Genomic DNA, 13,850 nt, shown 5'->3' on the forward strand with positions numbered 1-13,850 from the left:
AGATTAAAACAGAACTGTTGAAATAACTTGCCCCATACCACACAGCTTTTAAGTGGCAGAACTGGGACTAACTACCCAGAGAAATAGTTCTCAAGACTTAATATGCATCAAGATCATTATGAGAGCTTACAAATATGCAAATTCACAGACCTCACCTCAAGACAGTCCACAAATCTGCACTCTTTACTGTTGCCACAGGAGATTCTCATGCTATTGCTCCAGGGACCTGATCATTTATATTCAGGACACTGACTTATCTCCAGGAAACTGCTGAGTGGTGAAGACAGCACATCATCTTTCAAAGTTACAAGATGAGGGGCCAGCCCGGTTAACAGTGGTTAAGTTCGCACGTTCCACTTCTCAGCGGCCCGCGGTTCGCTGGTTTGGATCCCGGGTGCGGACGTGGCACTGCTTGGCACGCCACGCTGTGGCAGGTGTCCCACATATAAAGTAGAGGAAGATGGGCATGGATGTTAGCTCAGGGCCAGACTTCCTCAGCAAAAAGAGGAGGACTGGCAGTAGTTAGCTCAGGGCTAATCTTCCTCAAAAAAAAAAAAAAAAAGGTTACAAGATGAGAGGAAGAAGGGTACCACCAAGTAGTCTGCCCTGAACCATTTGACTTCCCACTGCCTCCCAGGAGTCTATGGTGGCCTGAAAGTCAAGTGTAGCCTTTCTGAGATTGTCATTTAAATACATAAGTAATCCACATTCACTGTAGAAAACTTTAAAATAAAGATAAAAAAAGAGGAGTTCCGTATAGTGGTTAAGAGCCCCGTCAGCTTTTGGAGGAAAACAAATGTGTGTAAAACAGTCAGCAAAGTTGGCAGCTAGTAAGGTCTCAATAAGTGCTAGTAAAACAGTTACTGTAGGCAAAAAGAAAAGACGACCTAGGAGACAAACCCAGACCTCCACTTCACAGCAGGTGCTCCTTCCACAGTTCACGGCTTTTCTCCCCAGGCCTCCTGATTTCTGTGAGTCCATCTATGTCTGGGGCCGCAATCTTACCCCTCAGTGCACACCTTCCTCTCCAAACCCTACTACAAGCAACCGGCAGTGGCAGACAGGACTCCGCTGGGAGGGCACACCCAGCCCCAAGGCTGAGATCATGTGTTTAACTGGTGCTAAAAAGCCCCAGCCTCACAAAGGCAAACTGTGTCCTACTTCCAAATCTGTTTCTCACTTCCAAATCTGACTCTTCATCAAGTTCTTTTCCATCTTAGACCACCCGGGATGTTTATTTTAACCAGATGGATGCACTGGGATTCAGCCAGATTCCCCACTTCCTAAGATAAGGAAAGCCTTGGGTGAAAGCAGAAAGGGAACCAGTCGCAGTCCCATAAATAGCTTCTAGGCAAAGGCTCTCCACCCTGGCTCCCAGCTTGGCTTTGTCTGCTCAAAGAAGCTAAGAGGAGGAACACAGATCAGGTTTCAAACGCCTATTGAACCTCTAACTTGCTGTGTGAGCTTGTGCCGGACTGCAGAATCTGAGGACCCTTCAATTATAACTTTCTGTGACACCCTCCTCTCCTCCCATGTAAACACAAACTTAATGAATCTCAGAGTTAAGATCAGAGCTTTACAATACAATATGACACAATATAGTACAAAAAAAGAATTAACCTTTTTTGGAAGAAATAAAGTTATCTCTGTTTGCGGATGATATGATTGTATATATAGAAAGCCCTAAAGATTCCACAAAAGAAATGCTGAACTAACAAAAGGATTCAGCAAAGTTTCAGGATACAAAATCAGTACATAAAAATCAGTTGTGTTTCTATGCACTAACAATGAACAATCCGAAAAGGAAATTGAGAAAACAATTCCATTTACAATAGCATCAAAAAGGATAAAATACTTACGAATTAACAACCAAGGAGGTGAAAGACTTATACATTGAAAACCACAAAATATCGCTGAATGAAATTAAAGATACAAATAAACCGAAAGACATCTCATGTTCAGGGCCTGGAAGACTTTATATTATTAAGATATCAGTACTACCGAAGCAATCTGCTCTATCAAAATCCCAATGACTTTTTTTTTCAGAATAGAAAAATTCCACCTAAAATTCTCATTGAGACAAGAACCAGCCTAACAAGACAGGGCCATCTACAAGGCCCCTGGCCTAACAAGGTAAGGCCCCTAACCAATCCGCAAGCTAGGAGAATCAGATAGAGACCACTAAGTTCCACATTCCACAGCCTCTGGACTCTCCTTGGCTTACACAGCCACCCTAGCACCCAGGAGTCCACTGAAGGTGACCCTAGCCCCACTACTGTACTAAAAATCACACCCAGGGGCCAGCCCGGTGGCGCGGCGATTAAGTTCGCACGTTCAACTTCTTGGCGGCCCAGGGTTCGCCGGTTCAGATCCCAGGTGTGGACATGGCACCGCTTGGCACGCCATGCTGTGGTAGGCGTCCCACATATAAAGTAGAGGAAGATGGGCACAATGTTAGCTCAGGGCCAGGCTTCCTCAGCAAAGAGGAGGACTAACAGTAGTTAGCTCAGGGCTAATCTTCCTCAAAAAAAAAAAAAAATCACAACCAGGGGTGGAGAGCTAGCATACTACCGATACATGCAATGCATGTGGTGGCATGTTGAACAACAGCACAAGCGCAAGCACAACCTCACCTCTACATGCTCTGACAAGGCACTCCTCCCCAGCCTTTGCCTAACAAAAGCTCCACAATCCTGCTCCCCAACGAGCCATTCACCTGCCCCCTTCCTTTCCACACAGGCTCCCTTGTGCCTCTCCTGTGCACAAGCTAATAAACTTTTACTTTCCTATTCCCATTTGTTGTCTCTTGATTTCCATCCTAGGGGACAATAAGAACCCAAAGTCCCAGTAACATTCTGGCAACCCCAAAGGGACAGGATGGGACTTTCTTGAGTCTTGGTTAAAGATTGGACAGGCCAGCGCCAGACGGGCCTAGCTGCCGGGATGTGGATATAAGTGGCCGCAGTCGAACCACTTTGGACTCCAGCGTTCGGTAAGTCAGGTCAAGGCCTGGGAGCCAACACCCTCCAGTCCAACCAACTTTCTTAAAGTCTCCCTCTTTTCCTAATCTCTCTCTCTCTCATCCTCTTCAGGAGAATCTTCTCTCTTCTGGTTTCAGGGGCACCATGAGCCCCTGGGTCAGTCACTAGCCTGACAATCTGTTTTTTTGGCCTCAGAGAGTGCGTGTTCCATCCCAGGGAGCTCTCCTTTGGCTGGTTTCAGAGACCACATTCCACCCCTGGGAGCTCTCGTCTAGTTCCGGGCCTGATCACCCTGGCAACCCCAAGTGAGTTAGCTGCCCTCTCTTGGCGGTCCTGGTTTCTGGTTTCTGTTAATCTCTTTGGGCACCTGAGTGATTCCAGGTTGCCCTCTGGGTCAGCCATTTGACTGACAAGGCTACAGCCTCTGGCCTCAGAGAGTCCGAGTTCCAGGGAGCTCTCCTCTGGCTGGTTTCAGAGAGTCTGTGTCCCACCCATGGGAGCTCTTTGGAACCCTGTTTTGTCTCCTGTCAAAAACCTGTTGAGTATTTTAGGCACCTACTGAGTCAGCTATGGGGACAGGAGATCCCTAAGTTATTCCCTAAACTGTCCTGCACGGGAACTGTTGTTTGTGTGACCCTTTTCTTAATAACCCTTGGGAAGAGGCCATGAGGGCGAGGCCTGACCACCTCTTTCCCTTCTTTGTCTGTTTTGTTCATCACCTCCTCTGCTGTCACCAAGTCGAGGTTAAGTTCAAGCTGGACCTGAGCAGAACCTGGACCTTCTGTAAAATCAAAAACTTGAAAAAACTTTCTGCCAGGGACTTAACTCTCAACTCTGGGGTTAAGAGCCCTGGCCCCTGGCCCACTCCAGGGCTTTGCCTCTTGCCTCCCTGGCTTGCCTTGTGCTGGCTCAGGGACTAAGTGCCTGGGCTGAGTGGGACTTGACTAAATCTTATAACTATGTTGACACCCGCAGTCAGGTTCTGCACTCTTCTCTGGCCCACTGTCAGTTGGACACTGACGGTGCTTTACCACCATGGGGAATGCCCCAGGCATCCCCTGAGACTCACCCCTCAGGTACATTTTAACTAACTGGAAACACTTTCAATTGGAGAGGTTATGCCCCAGAAACTCCATCTTGGAGAAAACTTGAGTGGTTTCTCTGCCGTCTTTATGATGTGGTTGGACAGGTAGATCAACCTATAATGTCATTTGAGTTACAACCCAATTTCTGAGAAATCAAAAGTAACTGTCCTTAAAAAATTCCTCGTGAGACTGGAAAAGCAGCTCTAGAGGCAGTTCAGATTCCACCTAGTTCCTTTATCTCAAAAAGGATTATCATCTCCCCTCTCCAGGAACTGTTATCTAGACCATCACTAATTCCTAAGACTGAAAGAAAAAAAAAGCAAAAAGGAAAAAAAATAAGAGTCCCTCGCCAAACACCATCTTGAGTGTCTTCTCCACAAATATTAGTAAAAAGGCTCAAAACAAAATTTGGATTCATAACTAATGTCATTACTGTACCTGATTCACGGCAGTAATTTTAAAACAAAAGATGTGGGGACTTTATGTTTATCTACATGTATGTTACATATGTGTGATATTTTACCTCTGGATGGTATAATTTCTAAAGAGCTCTATTCAATTGGCTAAAAGTAAGTGCTAACATAAATTCTAAATGTAATAAAAATTTACCCAAATAGCTTTTAAGTTAACATGATATAAATTAATCCTTGGTAACTGAAAGCTTATTTAAGTTTGCTGTTTAATTAAAATGGACATGTTTTCAGAGTTATCAGCACCGCATATGATGCAGACATACAGCCTAGGTTTACTAGTCAAATAAGCCCTTGTTATCCCTATTACAAACTTGTCAGCAAAATAATAGCTCAGAATGATAACTGATTTTGTCTAATGTCTCATGAGGTTTTGTAGGCAATCTAAATAATTATTGGGAACGAGTAAACTAAATAGATGTAAAAAGATAAAAGTGTTGGGTGAACTTTTGAAAATAATTACATGTTATGGCATATATATTTAAGATAACTTCCAAAATCTTTCTGGTAACTTGAAACTTTGAAATTTTGTTAGGAGAAATTAAATTATAAAAATTCACTAAGTAGCTAGGTCACTGAAAGATTATTGTTAAACAAGTCCAAGTTTATCTACTTTTGGCTTATTACAGAGAAACTAAAAGATGTTTGGGTCTTTAAGTAAACATGTCTTGTATTTTTATTAAGATTGTACTATGAAATAGCATGTTTCTAGAAATTGTAAAAAGTATAAATTTGCTAAGCCACAGAATGCTAATGTAAAAGACAGTTCATAATTGCTTAGTTTTCAGTTTTCACCAAAGTCTGTAAAGATTAAAAATTCTATTTAATATAAGTAAATAAATTTTAACATAAAAAGTAAGCTGTTGTAAAAATTAAAATTTGGTTTTCTTTCTCTTAAAAGCGATAATTTTCTTAAACTCTTAGTCTGCTCTTGATAAAAAGGTTATGGAAGGTTTTTATTTATTCTGAGTAAGTCTACCTAAAAGACAGAGACCTGTTTTGTTAAGATAATTTCGTATGTTCCAAAAGACGGAGGTCTCTCTATTAAGGTTTTTTGACTGTTTTCAGTGCTCTGTTTGCCCTTGACTATTTCTGTTGTCACTTTGATTGAAGGGGTAACTAAACATTGTTTCACAGTGAGCACTGTTTCCTATTTGACCAAGTGTTTTAAAATCTTTGGATATTTTTGACAAGCTTCTCTCTCAAAAAAAATATTCAAATCCTGAATAAAGTCTTTCTTTTGACCTGGAAAAAGGAAGAGAATTTCTCTGAGGATTTTCAAAGGGTGCCTGAGACTTCTCAAAGAAATTTGCTGTCTCTTTCTACAAGGGGGAAGATACTAAAATTATTAGGTTTATTGGGTATGTTAAATTATATGGGAAGCATTGTCAAATAAGTGATGATAAACCTTCTTAGGTGGTATCATATGGATAAATTTCATTGATATAAATGTTTGCAAATTATATAACATTCCTAAAATTCTGATCTGTCCTGGTGGTCAGCCATAATTCTAGTGATTATCGTGAAGTGTTGTATGTCACAGAAGTAGCCAAGTTTCTTTGTCAATTGCCCTTTTGAGTCTTTTGTCATTTGCAGATAGTTGCTGTTTTACTTTGATGCTTTTTCCTTTTACAAACATGTTTCATCTTCAGAGAGATTCATAGAAAGGACTCTGATACTGTAGAATACAGATTTATGATAAACTTTCAGATCATAAAACTGAACTGGGTAAGAAATTACAGAACTCTAACAGAGAAAGTGATGACTTCATGAAACTGCTAACAAAAGACTAAGGTCAAGAATCGATTACACAGGACTGAATGAACTGATGAGGATGATGTTAATTTATATGACTTTTTTTTTCTTTTCTTTTTTTTTTTTTGAGGAAGATTAGCCCTGAGCCAAGTGCTGCCAATCCTCCTCTTTTTGCTGAGGAAGGCTGGCCCTGAGCCAACATCCGTGCCCATCTTCCTCTACTTTATATGTGGGATGCCTACCACAGCACGGCTTGCCAAGTGGTGCCATGTCCGCACCTGGGATCCGAACCAGCGAACCCTGGGTCACTGAAGCGGAACATGCACACTTACTGCTGTGCCACCAGGCTGGCCCTCATATGACTTCTTGTTTGCAATATTGCTGATTTTTTTTTAAAGATTGGCACCTGAGCTAACAACTGTTACCAATCTTCTTTTTTTTTTTTTCTGCTTTTTTTCTCCCCAAATCCCCCCAGTACATAGTTATATATTTTTTTAGTTGTGGGTCCTTCTAGTTGTGGCATGTGGGATGCTGCCTCAGCATGGCTTGAGAAGTGGTGCCATGTCCAGACCCAGGATCCGAAGCAGCAAAACCCTGGGCTGCCGAAGCGGAGTGCACGAACTTAACCAGTCGGCCACGGGGCCGGCCCCTGCTGATATTTTTTTTGATTTTTTGTTTTGTTTCCAGATTTAAGGAAATCTTTTTCTCTTTTCTCTCATGCTAACTATGACTTACAGCAATTTGTTCAATTATACTTTTGCAAGCAGAATTGAAACATTTATCTTTTTCTCCCTACCTGATGCCTCCAGAATTTTGAAATTCTTAGTGAGTGAGTATTATTTTCATGGCAATATTGTTATTTACATAAGTTCAATAAGAATCTGTTCTCCTTATAACGAACACAATTGGAAACACTGGTTATATTACCAAGGCTTTGACTGGAACATTATATTTGAGAGAAACATGCAGACTCAGCTATGACAAGACAGCTTTTGAGAAATAAAGGTTGACTTTCTGGAATAAAGCCTCTTCAAAATATTGGCCTGGTACCATGTTTAAAGAGTTCCCAGGGGCTGGCCCCGTGGCTGAGTGGTTAAAGTTCACGTGTTCCGCTGCAGGTAGCCCAGTGTTTCATTGGTTCGAATCCTGGGCGCAGACACGGCACCACTCATCAAACCACGCTGAGGCAGCATCCCACATGGCACAACTAGAAGGACCCACAACGAAGAATATACAACTATGTACCGGGGGGCTTTGGGGAGAAAAAGGAAAAAAAATAATAAATAAAAAATTAAAAAATCTTAAAACAAAAAAATAAACAAATAAAGAGTTCCCAGCAACCTTACTGGGTAAGTAATGAAGGTCACTTATCTGGCAGGTGCCTGGAACCTCGAAATATTTTGGGGGACCTCAAGAAGAGAGGAATCCACCCAAATCTGTAGGTATTAGAGGTGAAATCTGATGACAAGTCCTTGGCTTGGCTTTCCTGGCCTCAAGAGGTCTTTAAAGTTCAATGTGAGGGGCCAGCCTGGTGGCACAGCGATTAAGTGCACACATTCCGCTTCAGTGGCCCGGGGTTCACCGGTTCGGATCGCGGGTGCAGACATGGCGCCACTTGGCAAGCCATGCTGTGGTAGTCGTCCCACATATAAAGTGGAGGAAGATGGGCATGGATGTGAGCTCAGGGCCAGTCTTCCAAGCAAAAAGAGGGGGATTGGCAGCAGATGTTAGCTCAGGGCTAATCTTCCTCAAAAAAAAAATAAATAAAATAAAAAATAAAGTTCAATCTGAGATTTCTTATAAAAAGTTCCAGCAAAGCAGATTTGAAACCACCTGTATAATCAACTTCTGTTCTTGTTGTATTTATGCAGATAATTGGGCCAAGTTTATTGAAACTAGACATTTTACAAACCACTGAGTCTTTTTTTTTTTTTTGAGGAAGATTAGCCCTGAGCTAACTACTGCCAGTCCTCCTCTTTTTGCTGAGGAAGCCTGGCCCTGAGCTAACATCCATGCCCATCTTCCTCCACTTTATATGTGGGACACCTACCCCGGCATGGCGTGCCAAGCAATGCCATGTCTGCACCCAGGATCTGAACCAGTGAACCCCAGGCCACCGAGAAGTGGAACGTGCGAACTTAACCATTGCACCACTGGGCTAGCCCCTCCACTGAGTCTTAATTGGCTATCTTTGGTAAAAATGAGGGTGACTTTAGAGAGAAAAATTATGCTTCAATAGAAACTATAGTACATATTCATGAATATTAAGTTCTAGTTCTGATAATTATCTTTGAGGTTTTCGTTTTCTGTCTGTAAACTGGACCAGATCCTGAATTCTTCTAGTCTCCTGAAATATCTGGCTACAAATCTTCAAACTAATGTTTTCCACTTTTTTCCCCATCATTTTCATTTGGAATCAGTGAGAACTGAACCTGCTCTTTTCCTGAAGTCCTGCAGACTAAAGTTTGACAACTTGATATAAACTTAAGGGAGATTCATGTCTGTTGCTGTGTAAGCCACTCAGAAAGATAGATGAACACCCAATGACATCACCAGAGGCATTTCAAACTGCAAAAGAAGCTTCGACTCTGACACCTAAAAATCTTTTTGGCTGGCTGCTCCCTGGGCTCAGAAACTGGTTTATAATTTTCTCCCACCATTAACCTTGTTTTTCTTTTTGTCTCTCTAAAAATGACTTATGTTAATAACTCATGAAAGGTCGAGACCAACATCCAGGAAATCTATGAACAAGGCATCCTGGCTTCACCGATATAACCAAGGAACAGACCCCAATTGGGCATGGTCACTGATCAAAGGTGCCATCTCATCCCTCACCAGGTTCCCTCCCTTTTTGGGACCCCTGGGTAATCACCCTACGCCTATTAATTTTTGGCCCCTGTCTTTTTAACCTTCTTGTCTAGTGTGTGTCCTCTAGGCTCCAACAATTCCACATTAAAATGATGGTCACGTAAGGATTCCAGCCATTTCCAATGGCTGACCCACTTGGTCCTCATTCTCATTCCTACTGAACCCTACAACAAGCTGAAAAAGACTTTTACTCCTCCTGGATGTAGGGCCTCCTTCTCAACACCCTCTTTCAGCAGGAAGTAGCTTCAGAAGAAGACACCTTTATCTGTGATCCTTAAGGTAAAGGAGGATAAAATCTCTCAGGAGGGAATGAGACAGGAACCAGCCTAATGAGACAGGGCCATCTGCAAGGCCCCCGGCCTAACAAGGTAAGGCCCCTAACCAATCCGCAAGCTAGGAGAATCAGATAGAGACCACCAAGTTCCACATTCCACAGCCTCTGGACTCTCCTTCGCTTACGCATGCACCCTAGCACCCAGGAGTCCACTGAAGGTGACCTTAGCCCCATTATCATACTAAAAATCACACCCAGGGGTGGAGAGCTAGCATGCTAATGATACATGCAATGCATGTGGTGGCATGTTGAACAACAGCGCAAGCGCAAGCACAACCCCACCTCTACATGCCCTGACAAGGCCCTCCTCCCCAGCCTTTGCCTAACAAAAGCTCCACAATCCTGCTCCCTGAAGAGCCAGTCACCTGCACTATTCCTTTCCACACAGGCTTCCTTGTGCCTCTCCTGTGCACAAGCTAATAAACTTTTACTTTTCTACTCCTGTTTATTGTCTCTTTTGATTTCCATCTTGGGGGACAATAAAAACTTAACGTGCCAGCAACAATATGGAATCTTAAGGGACCCCCCAATAAACAAAACAATCTTGTAAAAGAAGAACAAAGCTGAAAGACTCACTTTTCCTGATTCCAAAACTTACTACAGGGGCCGGCCCGGTGGCGCAGCAGTTAAGTGCGCACGTTCTGCTTTGGTGGCCTGGGGTCCACCAGTTTGGATCCCGGGTGCTGACATGGCACCGCTCATCAGGCCATGCTGCGGCAGGCGTCCCACATATAAAGTAGAGGAAGATGGGCACGGATGTTAGCTCAGGGCCAGTCTTCCTCAGCAAAAAGAGGAGGATTGGCAGCAGATGTTAGCTCAGGACTGATCTTCCTAAAAAAAAAAAAAAACTTACTAGAAAGCTAATAATCAAAACACTGTGGTATTGGCATAAAGACAGACAAATAGACCAATGGAATAGAATAGACAGCCCTGAAATAAACCCTTGCATACATGGCCAAATGATTTTCAAGAAGGGTGCCAAGACTATTCAATGGCAAAAGGACAGTTGTCTTAACAAATGGTGCTGGGAAAACTGGATATCCACATGTAAAAGAATGAAGTTGCACCCTTACCCAACACCATATAAAAAAATTAACTCAAAATGGATCAAAGACCTAAACATAAGAGTTAAAACTATAAAACTCTTTTTTTTTTTTTTTAATTTTTTTTTTTAAGATTTTATTTTTTCCTTTTTCTCCCCAAAGCCCCCCCGGTACACAGTTGTGTGTTCTTCGTTGTGGGTTCTTCTAGTTGTGGCATGTGGGACGCTGCCTCAGCGTGGTCTGACAAGCAGTGCCATGTCTGCGCCCAGGATTCAAACTAACGAAACACTGGGCCGCCTGCAGCAGAGTGCGCGAACTTAACCACTCGGCCACGGGGCCAGCCCCTAAAACTATAAAACTCTTAAAAGAAAACAGGGGAAAAGCTTGATGACATTAGATTTGGCAATGATTTCTTGGATATGACACCAAAGGCACATGCAACAACAACAAAAAATTAAACAAACTGGACTTCATCAAAATTTTAAAACTTTTGTGTATTACAGGACACTATCAACAGAATAAAAAGACAACTCACAGAATGGGAGAAAATATGTGCAAATTACATATATGACAAGGGGTTAATATCCAGAATACATACAGAGCTCCTAAAACTCAACAACAAAAACTAAATGACCAAGGGATGGCCCCATGGCCGAGTGGTTAAATTTGCACGCTCAGCTTTGGTGGCCCAGAGTTTCACTGGTTTGGATCCTGGGCACAGACCTAGCACCGCTCACCAAGCCAGGCTGAGGCGGTGTCCCACATGGCAGAACTAGAAGGACCCACAACTAGAATATACAACTATGTACTGGGGGGCTTTCGGGAGAAGAAGAAAAAGAAAACTAAATGACCAGACTCAAAAATGGGTAAAGGTCTGAAATAGACATTTCTCCAAAGAAGATATACAAATGGCCAACAAGCACATGAGAAGAAGCTAAACACTACTAATCACTAGGGAAATGCAAATCAAAACCACAGTAAGATACCATTTTACACCCATTAGGTTGGCTTTTATCAAAAAAACAGAAAACAACTGTTGAGAAGGATGTGGAGAATCTGAAACTCTTGTGTACTGTTAGTAGGGATGCAAAACGGCGCAGCTGCTATGGCTGCTCCTCAAAAAATTAAAACTAGAATTAGCATACGATTCAGCAATTCCACTCTGAGTATATACCCAAACGAACTGAAAGCAGGGACGCGAACAGATAATCGTAGACCCATGTTCATAGTAGCATTATTCACAATAGCAAAATGGTGGAAGCAGCCCAAGTGTCCCTCAATAGACGAATGGGTAAACAAAATGCAGTTTATACATACAATGGACATTTAATGAACTTATTATTCAGCCTTAAAAAGGAAGGAAATTCTGACACGTGCTACAACATGAATGAAATCTTGAAGACGGTATGCTAAGTGAAATAAGCCAATCAGAAAACAAAAAATACTGTGTGATTCCATTTTCATGAGGTACTTGGTCAAATTCAGAGACTGAAAGTAGAATGGCAGTTGCCAGCAGCTGGGGGGAGCGGAGAATGGGGAATTAATAGTTTAATGGGTAGAGCGTTTCAGTTTTGCAAGATGAAAGGTTCTGAAAATGGATGGTGGTGACAGCTACACAACGAAGCTAATGCACATCACTGTGCCACTGAACTACACACTTAAAAATGGTAAATTTTGTTACGTATATTTACAGCAACTTAAACATTTCTTTAAGTTTTAAAAAATAATCAACTCAATTTTATTCCGATTTTCTCCATCTTCAGTACCCCCATCAAATCTCACTTGACTAACTTTAACAGTCTTTAAACTAGTCTCCCACTCTGACCTAGTCCTCCAAATAGCACCAAATGGAGTGATGTTGCTAAGATGCAAACCTGAAAAGTGTCCCCTGCTCAAATCCTTTCTGTGGCTTCCTCCATCCTTGGGGCAAAAACAAGTTCTTCAGCATGACCCCCTCCCTCCTTCCCCAACTTGTGGCTTTATTCCTTACCGTTAGCTGGCGTGGTTTCATCTCCTGGAATGTTCTCTCCCCTTCCCCCCCCCTTCCCCTTAATTCCTACCCTTCCTTCAGAGCTCGGTCTTCCCTAACTCCTCAGATCATATTCCCCGTTATAAACCTTGACTGCCAGACCCAGCAGACCGAAAACTTACCTTTTTCATCTTTGACTGTGGGCCAGGTATTCTTCCAACATTCTATGCTAGAGTGATCAGCTTCTCTCCAGAGCCGCAAGTCACCAGGGAGTCTGCAAAAGAGGGTGCATACCAACGGTACACTTCCCGACTGGAGGGAGCTGGTCAGGCTTTCCCAGAGTTTGCAAGAGGGAGGGAAATTGGTTGAGAAAAGTGGCAGGGTTGAAAAGAACAAGATCCATAAGAACCGTGTGAAAGTTAGGACTAAAAGTGTGCCCTCCCACCAGACCCAGACAGAGGAATGTCTGTTGCAGTGCATATCCCCACTCAACCTACTGAAACAGGATCTCGAGACTGACTTGTGGAAAACAGCTCTGGTATTTTGAAAAAGCTCCCTAGGAGATTCCGTTGCTCAGCTAAGGCAGAGAACTACAGGTGAATGTTGACAGGTATGCAAAGGATGTTCTGACCTTAATGATATTCTTTAAGCCTTAAAGCTTAAGGTTAACGGTACAGATCTTGGAGTCATACAGACTCAAGCACTAGCTGAGCGATTCTGAGGAAGTTTCTTTCCCTCTACAATCCCAAAGAAGTGATGTGCCTCGGTCTCAACTTACTGCGCATGGCATCGCCTGGAGGAATTATTAAAAGGCCGATTATGGGCCCCACCCCCAGAATTTCTGATTCAGTAGGTCTCCGATGGGGCCCTAACATTTGCATCTCTACTCAAGGTCTCAGATGATGCGGCTGCGGCTAGTCTAGAAACGCACCCTGTAAACTACAGCCCTAGCACAGAGGGAAGACACGAGAGACGAATACTCCGATATTCTGATCCCTAATGAAGTGCCTTCTCCACTTTCCCCACTAAGGAGTCCTCAGCTGGTCCCAACCCGCTATATAGCCCTAGAAAATCATTCCCAGTCTTTGGGTCTCAGGGTTTCACATTTGCTAAAAGAAGGTGCTGGGCAAGACGAGACACTAAGTTATTAGAGAAAAAGAGTTAATATCCTGGACAAGATCCTACGGAATTTGTAGGGTTAGGGGAGAAAGAGCAGGAGCTAAACCCTGAGGAGCAGTCTGGGGCTCCCGGGGAGCAAGGTTTGGAAAAGGAAAGGGTCACGTTCTGCCCCACCGCTCAAGGGGACAAGCTGTGGCGGACGGGGCGACGCTCAAGTCCAACCTAC

General features: G+C 43.0%; 1 long non-coding RNA gene across 5 annotated transcripts in view; it reads right to left on the bottom strand.

Annotated features, from left to right (window-relative positions):
- The window catches only part of LOC102149307 (uncharacterized), a 30,749-nt gene that overhangs the window by 16,760 nt on the left and 139 nt on the right, over positions 1-13,850 (bottom strand). For 3 of the 5 annotated variants that reach the window (XR_011430987.1, XR_011430989.1, XR_011430988.1), the window contains exons 2-3: positions 12,688-12,779; positions 10,070-10,324 (exon numbers count right to left, since the gene is read on the bottom strand). This is a non-coding gene — a long non-coding RNA (uncharacterized lncRNA). Of the gene's footprint in view, positions 1-150; positions 539-10,069; positions 10,325-12,687; positions 12,780-13,850 lie in introns of those variants that run through there. The other 2 variants (XR_001379467.3, XR_001379468.3) reach the window with 2 other exon arrangements.

Source organism: Equus caballus, chromosome 22 (assembly GCF_041296265.1).
Source record: "Equus caballus isolate H_3958 breed thoroughbred chromosome 22, TB-T2T, whole genome shotgun sequence".
NCBI classification, from domain to species: domain Eukaryota; kingdom Metazoa; phylum Chordata; class Mammalia; order Perissodactyla; family Equidae; genus Equus; species Equus caballus.